General features: G+C 42.6%; 1 protein-coding gene across 2 annotated transcripts in view; it reads right to left on the minus strand.

The window, feature by feature from the left end:
- TNFRSF19 (TNF receptor superfamily member 19) overlaps positions 1 to 8,842 on the minus strand; it is a 94,972-nt gene extending 86,130 nt beyond the window's left edge. Inside the window, exon 1 of one of the 2 annotated variants that reach the window (XM_058689913.1) lies at positions 8,320 to 8,842. The gene's annotated coding sequence lies outside the window, so the exon portion shown is untranslated. Of the gene's footprint in view, positions 1 to 8,286 lie in introns of both variants that reach the window. The other variant, XM_058689892.1, reaches the window with a different exon arrangement.
- Positions 8,843 to 9,118: the final 276 nt, after the last annotated feature.

Here is a 9,118-nt window from a genome sequence, read left to right on the forward strand (position 1 = left end):
TGGGTCCCCCTCCTCCACGCCAGCACTAGCCCAATCCAACCGTTAAGGTCGCTCCATAACCTGGAAGCCGCTGGCCATGTGGGGGAGCGCAGAGAGCTGGCTCCACGCCTTAACAAAGTATTTTGTGGAAGGTGTTGAAACTTCTGCACTTTATGCACTTATCAAACGGAGCTAACGGTGCCCGGTTTGCAAATTTGTTGGAAGGAGTAAAAGAATCAGGTACCTAAAAAGTACTTTTTCGGCAGTAGAATGCCATAGAAATGTAAGCAGCTATTGTTTCATCTGTCCAGCGGGTAAATAAAAGGGGAAATTTCCTTCAAACACAAGATACATTCATGACTTTGGTAAAAAGAGGCATCCACCGCTTGTCTGTTGGTTTTGTTTTCCTGACACAACGACACCACTCTTTGGATGGAACCATAGCCTGTGTTTCTTTACAATACCTTAAAGCCCATAGTAGCCCCTCGATAAATGTTTGTTGATGAATAAATGAATGAGAGTTGTTCTAGTTAATTTCTGATAGTACGTCTTGAGACCTTGAGCACACCATAGTGCTAGGCCAGGTGCTTGTGAAAAGTACATTCAAAAGCATGCCCAAGGGTCACACCTCAAGATGACCTACTTCAAATCTAACCCAGTCTGAATACAGACCCCAACATCGACTTTGTAAATAACTTACAAATGATATGCACCATCTTATTTGAACCTCACGGCAAGACTTCCATCCTTAGATGGAGAGGTGGTTTCCCACCATCCACAGCGAGTTCAATTTGCTCTTTGATGAAAGGGGGGGGGGGGGTAGGCTTTGCAGCGACTTTTCAATCCACTCAGCCCTTCCAGCACAAACCACTCTCTGTGAGAGGAGTTCTGATAAGTGCAGCTTTCTGCATCTTCCTAAACGTCCCCGGGCTCGGGCAGCCCTAGCCTAGCATCATGTGCCGCTGCTCAGGGAAGTTTCACGCAGAGGAGTCTGCTGTATTTATCGGGAGGTAGGAAGAGAGCCTCGCAGCCCATCTGTGCCGTGGCCTGGCACAACTACACGACTGCACTCCTGTGCGTGTTATACCGAAGTCGCCTGTTTGATTGCGCTCCTTTCCCTACCTGGACCTCAATCACCGGAGGGCACGTGTTACTTCCTTAACGTCCCCGGGTCTGGCACCTAGAGCACTCAGCGTCTTGGTGAAGCTGAATTGTTGCCTCTTCCTTTGTGCGGTCTCACACAGTCACCCTTTCTTCCTCTAAAAAGAGGAAGGGAAAACCCTTTGTCCCACTAACTCCACCAAGGTACAGGCCCTCCCCACCTTGCCCCGGGATATTGCCGCAGTCAACCTTTCTCTCCGCTGGTCTGTCCAGCCAGCGGTCTGCTTCCTCCCGCCTTTCATCACTGGCAGTGTCTAATTAAAAGGTTTACGAGAGGCTCCTCATTGTTAAGACCGGCTTTCCGGCTCCTTAAATTAGCATTCAAAGATCGCCGTGTTTGGGGCTCTGCCCACATTTTCAGCCTTATCTTTCTCTCCTCTAGACCACACACTTTCTGTTCTGGCCAAACTGGTCGGCTCGCCTTGCCTCAAATGTGCCCCGAACTTCCCCTTCTCTTCCCCTTAATACTCACCGATTCCCCTTTACTGCTCTGACTCCTCACTTACTTACACCTGACTTCTATTTCAGAACCAGCTGGAAAGCCACAGCTCTCCCGAGTCTATCCAAGATTCGTGGGCTTCCTCCACTTGCATCCAAGTGGGACTGACTTAGCTTTCTGCCTTAAGGAGTTAAAAATGCTTACAGAGAAGGGGTGTATTTTGTTCAAACTTGTATCTCCGATAATATCAAACATCCAAGCAAATGTTCAATAAATGTTTTCTCAGTGGAATTTAATCTGCCAACTTGAGAACTACCTCTGTGACTTCAGCTAAAAGCCCTTTTGTTCTCTGGCCTCCTTTTGTACTTAGAGACAGTAAGACATTATTTAGCCCATTCGTTCTTGCATCATTTTATGTGTGTGTGATTGATCTGCCCGGTTAGCCTATTAGTTCACTATAGAGAGAGACATTATTTTTGACATGCATCGGCCTTGGCATCAGATTATCTGGTCTTGGATGCCAATTTGCCATCCACTATTGCATATCCTGGGAAAAGGAGCTTAGCCTCCTTAAATTTCCTTTTTTTTTTTTTTTTTTCCTCATCTGTAAAATTTGTCTCATCGTTGGTTGCTCAATAAAACAAGGCATTTAAAGCACTCAGCTCCATGCCTGGCACAGAGTAAATGCTCACTAAATGGCAGCCATTATTACGATGGCAGGATATCTATTGTAGGGCATCCAAAGCCTAGCAGCAGTAAATAAATGGTAATTGAAATGATATTTGACAGTGGGAGCAAAGAGCACTGGAATTCTGCACTCCAGCTATTGCACGCATCTTATCCTTAAAGAAGAGGCTGGTTGGGGCGCCTGGGTGGCTCAGTCGGTGGAGCGTCCGACTTCGGCTCAGGTCACGATCTCGCGGTCCGCGGGTTCGAGCCCCGCGTCAGGCTCTGGGCTGACGGCTCGGAGCCTGGAGCCTGCTTCCGATTCTGTGTCTCCCTCTCTCTCTGCCCCTCCCCCGTTCATGTTTTGTCTCTCTCTGTCTCAAAAATAAATAAACGTTAAAAAAAAAAAAGAGGCTGGTTAAGTTCAGTAAATACTGCCCACTTTACCACCCTCATTCAGATGCTGGAAGACAAGAGGCTATTCCCGCCCCCCCCCCCCCACTTAAACTAGTGAAGTAACAAACTTAAAAAAAAAAAAAAATTAGTTTTAGTGACCAGCCAGCTCACTAAAAGCAAAGTTCAAGGAAAATTGTTTGACTTCCTAGTAATTTCTAGCGTAAACCACTAGTCCTTGGGAAAAGGCAACAGAATGCAGGCCACATGAAGGTACTGAATTTTGTCTGTCAGTGCAATTTAATTTACAGTGCCTGGCACATAGTAGGTACTCATTAACATTTGTTGAATGAGTTAACAAGTGGGAGTGACGATCTCAAAGATGAATAAAGTTTGTCAAATATAGTTAAGAAAATAAGGGAAAAAATAACCAAGATGCAGCTACTTAAGTAACTCGCAACACCCATTGCCGCCAATCCTGGATGATCAGTGCCGGGTTGGGGCCAGACATGCTGTGACTTGCTCAAGGTCACACACCAAGTTCATAATAAAGCTGGAGTCAGAACCCAGGCCCCCTGAGTCTTAACATAATGTTCACCATACCACTACATAAGCCAATATACGTGCAAAGGCCAACGAGGTTATTTAGAGCAAAGCTGTTATGAGTGAATAGCAGTTGCAGTGATCTTTGTGAATTTACAACATCCGCCATTGGCTAGACTTGTCATGTGTTTAATGAGAAAAGAAATGGCCCTGGACTCTCCTCCTCTCTTTCCTGATAAATGTGGCAGGCTCCTCCGCATGTGGCTGAATGAAAGACCGGGCTTCCTGGGAACAGCCCAAGAATGGGGACACTTAGCAGGATGCAGAAAGCTGTACTTATCAGCACGCCTCTCGCAGAGGGTGGTTTATGCTGGAAGGAATGGTTTGATAAAGTTGCCGGAAAGCCCCACCTGCCCATCTCCGCTCTCCCTCCCTCTTTTCATCAAAGAGCAAACTGAACTCACCCTGGATGCTGTGAAACCACCTGTCAGTCTAAGGATGGGAGACTTGGTAACTTCTCAGTGGTGATTCCAGCCAGTGGGTGGGTTTGAGGAACAATTCAGGGGCCAACGCTGAACGGCAAGGGACAGTAGAGGGGAAATTAAGCACCGCCACCGGGGAGCCTCCCCTGCCCTCCTTTTCAGGGCCAGTTTTCTAAACTGGGCTGACAAAATGATAAAGCATCATCCTCTCAAGGGGTCACCAAATTATTAATTTTTCCAGGGCAACTTGGACTGTCTCTGCCATCACAGAGAAGAGAGTCTGACCAAGCCGGTGGCAGATGTCTGAGTTCTGTCTAGTGAAGCAGAGGAAGAATGGTTTATGTCTTGACATCCTTTATAGCTATAGATTCTAGGCTAACTGATGGAAAGCTCTATCAAAAATTTCTAATAGCTCTTATGAAATATATCAAAAGAGGGGCGCCTGGGTGGCTCAGTTGGTTGAGCATCCGACTTCGGCTCAGGTCATGATCTCACGGTCTGTGAGTTCAAGCCCTGTGTCGGTCTCTGTGCTGACAGCTCAGAGCCTGGAGCCTGCTTCAGATTCTGTGTCTCCCTCTCTTTCTTCCCCCTCTCTGCTCATGCTCTGTCTCTCTCTGTCTCCAAAATAAATAAAAACATTTAAAAATAAAATAAAATAGAATAAAATAAAATAGAATAAAATAAAATAGAATAAAATAAAATAGAATAAAATAAAGTAAAATAAAATAAAATAAAATAGAATAAAATAAAGTAAAATAAAATAAAATAAAATAAAATAAAATAAAATATATCAAAAGAAAGTAAACTACAGAACCTGTTTTTTGGGCAAAATCAAGTTGGCTCTATATAATTCTTGTGATGGAAACAATTAACGGTCTAGTCCTAGAACAAAAGAACCCAAGGTCTGAAATCAGATACACTCAAGTGCTGCCACTTAATTATCCTTGTGATCTTGCACATGTTGTCTATTAGTCTCTCTGAGACTCACTTTCCTCATCTGTACCATGAAGGAGACAATTATAAAATTAAATGAGAGAGTGAAAAACATTGTGAGAGTGCCTGGCACACAAGTCCTCAATACCTATCAGTGAAATAATTAATAATTAGTGAATTAAGAAATATTAGTGACTGTTATGGAATAATAATCTGTAAAGCTTTATATGAAAACTTTAGGAGGATGAGAAGACTTGGGGATGGCTATTTGGCTGAGAGCAGTATCTACGTTCAAGCTTTATAGTCAATCAGTAAGTTGAATTTATTCGCAAGAAATGTTTTTTTCTCAAGGGAAAAAAGGAACAGAAAAAAATTAAAGGAAACTTGTTCAAGGATTCTTAATGTAATCAAATGTGGCATGGAACACAGATCATGTACAAGCCATATGAAATTTGCAAAGTAAAATCTCATAAAAATCCCACCGGGAATCTCCCTCAACGAATAACGACATTTTATTCACTATTAAACTTTTCAGGGACATCTTCTCAGAAAATATGAATTCCTGGAAAACACATAAAGATTTATTTATATGATGCCCCACTTGTATATGCACACATACACAGGCCGACTCACACAAATATATAGGATTGCACATTGAGCCGAGACTTCGACTTTTGGTAAAAATTATTTTAGGGGCACCTGGGAGGCTTAGGAGGTTACATGTCTTGACTCTTGATTTCGCTCAGGTCGTGATCTCACGGTGGTGAGATTGAGCCCTGTGTCAGGCTCTTTGCTGGGCATGGGGATTCTCTCTCTTAAGATTCTCTTTCTCCCTGTCCCTCTGCCCCTCCCCTGCAGGCGTGTGCTCGCTCTCTCTCTCTCTCTCAAAAAAAAAAAAAAATCATCTTAAACATTATGGTCCAGCATGTGTTCAGACTGCTTAGAAATACAGAAGCAAAAGGAACAGGTAGAACATAACCAGACTAATCCAGCTAACTGACATCTATTGAGGAAACAAAAATATATACTCCATTAGGAAGTGGCTATCTTACTCTTTTTTTTTTTCCCCAACTTTTTTTTTTTTTTTTTTAATTTTTGGGACAGAGAGAGACAGAGCATGAACGGGGGAGGGGCAGAGAGAGAGGGAGACACAGAATCGGAAACAGGCTCCAGGCTCCGAGCCATCAGCCCAGAGCCCGACGCGGGGCTCGAACTCACGGACCGCGAGATCGTGACCTGGCTGAAGTCGGACGCTCAACCGACTGCGCTACCCAGGCGCCCCAAGAAAGTGGCTGTCTTACTCTTTATCTTTCAGACTAACATTGTTCTCTGTTCAGCTACATAGTGCATTGAATTTGTTGTGCAGTTGTTAGAAAATAGACGATGCGTGGTGAAATAGAGAGAACACTGGATTAGGACTTGAAAAACCAGCCATGTGACCTTGGTTAGGAGAGTCAAGTTAACTTTTCTCTAATCTCAGTCTGCTCATCTGCAAAATGGCTATAAAAATTCCACCGGCTTATTTCACAACGAGATAGTCAACTCCCTCATTTAACACAGGAGAAAAACAAGTAGTGAAGTGACTCTCTTAAGGTCACATAGCGAATCAGGACTAGAAAAGTCTTTTGAAGACTTGGTCCTTCTACAGTAACAACGCTGCCATTGAAGCAATAGATAGGAGAGTGCTTTGAAAAAAACGCAATACAAGGGTGTCCTTCATGGAAGTATTATGGATCAGGGCTACTTAAGTCACGACTGAGATCATCATGTGGCAATTAATTAAGAAATGCCTTTTGACATCATACCTGTACCTCAGCAATAGCCATCTTCCTTTTAAAATCAAACACAATCTGTTTCATTTCTCAACCAGGACCCAAGAAGTAAACAATTAACTGAATTAATTCAGAAACTGAAGTGGATTTTCAAGGACTTGACTTGCCCAAGCTAGTTTTCTACAAAGCCGAAATTAATCAGATAATTGCGGATTCTCCCTTTTGTTTAGTGCTGAGGAGTGTTTGTATCTGTTAAAATGAGCCTTGTAGCAGTAGAAGCAATCATTTAAGAAATTTTACAAATCCCAAATGTAAACTAAATGATCAAGTTCCTCGGCGTGTTATTTCTTCAGGCATCTTCTCCACTGGTTACTTTAAAAGCTTAATTTTCTTTATTGGAATGTGAACATGAATACTGCTTTTGTGATTTAAAGAGGATTTTTTTCAGCAAACAATTGAAAGAATCGACCTAAACTGATACCCCAGGATATTTTGAACTGGCTTTGTTACACTGTCAGTAGAACAAAAATTTAAATGCCTCTCCTGGCGTCGTGACCAAAAAACAACAGTTAAATCTCTTAGATTAAATTCTTACCGACACATCTCTAAAATATAGTCAGCTTAGTATGGTTTTAAATAATATCCTCTTAACAGTGATCACAGTTTTAAAATTAAACAAATAGTGCTAATTACCCTCCTTCTAATATCTGGAGGAAACTTTAGAAAGTAATTAAATTAATTGGCTCTGAAAAATTAATTACATATGAAATGAGGCTCATTAGACCTTTCCTGTTTCATCAGAATTTCAAACTAAAGGATAACTAATCTTATCACTTATAATTTCTTTGTGGTTCAGCTAGCATAAAATATGCCATTGTGATGATAATTATTTTACCCAAATAAAGACTAGAACACTAAAGTGAACTAATGTGAACACAGACTCTTTTGCACTGTATTAAAATCTTGCCTCTCCATGTAAAGAGTTCTCCGTATGTGTGTGAGTTGTGCGTGTGTGTGTGTGTGATCACTGAACTGACAAAAAACAACAGTTAACTTTCAAATTTGGCACCCACTGCAAGATATATTTTGGTTTTGCCAAGTGGAGTATAAACCCAAGTGAGAATTTGACTAAAACCTGTGTGGAGCATGGCAACTGTTGATTACTCAGATAGTTTTCATAAACAGTTGGCAACTTTTAACTGGCAACAGCTGTCACTATAAATTTAAAGTAAATGTTAATTTAGGAATACCCACGGCGGGAATGTTTCTGTAAACAAGGCTTGTGCTATTTCCAAAGGTTACAGAAAATCACTAGGGAATTTTTTTTAACAAAACTTGGCACAACTTTACCCCTCTCTGGTTTAAAAATCCTTCAGTTTTACACCTAAAAGGCTTTAATCGTACTTGAATGCCTTTTCAGTGATTCCCTTGAGGATGCAAACTGCATAAGGAAATGTAGTTGATGGGTTTACGTCTGGGAGGTGAGAGAATAAATAAACTAAGGAACAGTATTGCCAAAGGTGCACTATACTCTTTTATGTAAGAAAATAAGGAAAGCCTTGGGGCGTCTAGGAAAGTTCTCCGGCCTGTTTACTAAATAAAGTAACCTGTAAACACTCAACGCAATTACAGCTTACAGATCTCAGGCTCTGAAGGCGGGTTGTATGCTAAAGTTAGTGCTCTGTTTTCTCCTGTGTGAACAACTCATTTCCAAGTGCAGTTTGCATGACCCATTGCCAACCCTTTTGTACCACCTCTAAAAACAGCATGGAGAATCATAGTTACTCTGATACACCCAGGAAACACAATGTGGTATTCAAGCAGAGAAATGCCCGCTTTTAATTGACTGAAGCCGTCGTTTCCTTAGAGCACACAGGAAAAGTGAAGTGAAAGCTACGACAAAACATAAAATTTGTACCTGCAAATGTGCTGAACTCTTTCCAGGACTCACCCTTTCGGCAACTCAGTTTCTCCGTGGCAGCATTTCTGTGCCAAGTGCTGCTACCTTCCCAAAAATGTATGTCAGCACAAGCCCGGACGAAACTTCAAATCCAGGAAAATAAAATTAACCATGCAGATCAAAGGCAGACGAGCAGGGAGATGAAATGCCGTAATCTGATCGGCGATCAGTTGCAGAACTTCAAAGGCAGGGCTAAGTTTATATATATGCATGGATATCAAGAAAGTTCCCTTTCCGCAGGTAATTGCCCTCCCCTCCTCGTCCACAAATTCTTTTGTTTAACACGGATCACGTTGTTTTCCTCTCTCTCTCTCTCTTTTTTTTCCCCCTTCCCCTTTGCAACCAGGCGATACCCGTGGCTCTCCCAAGCTTGAGCTGAGTGGCTGGATCCGTAGCCTTTTCGGTTCCCAAGCCGTGTTGTGGATTGTGTGTTGGAGGCTTTGCCTAGTGCCAGCGGGTTCTGCTTGATCCCTTTCATCTCGCTGAACTGCAGATCCCATGACATCATTCAGCGCCGTGGGACTGGTAGGAGAGCTATAATTCAGCCTGTGGGGGAGCAGAGCTCCGGAGCAGCCAGAGTCTGCCTGATTTCCAATCATGTTAGGCTAGTGTGCCTCATGCAGCACAGTTTCTGTTATCTGTTTCCCAGTTGGAAAGGACAGAGATTGCGGGAGTGTGATAAGATCCCTGATCCATCTGGGTTCCAAAGGACTCCATTTAATTGCCTCTTCGTTGATAAGAATCACAATTTTTTCACAAAGCCTGGGTGTCAAATATTCAGAGTAGTTAA

The sequence above is a fragment of the Neofelis nebulosa genome, chromosome 1 (assembly GCF_028018385.1).
Source record: "Neofelis nebulosa isolate mNeoNeb1 chromosome 1, mNeoNeb1.pri, whole genome shotgun sequence".
NCBI classification, from domain to species: Eukaryota; Metazoa; Chordata; class Mammalia; order Carnivora; family Felidae; genus Neofelis; species Neofelis nebulosa.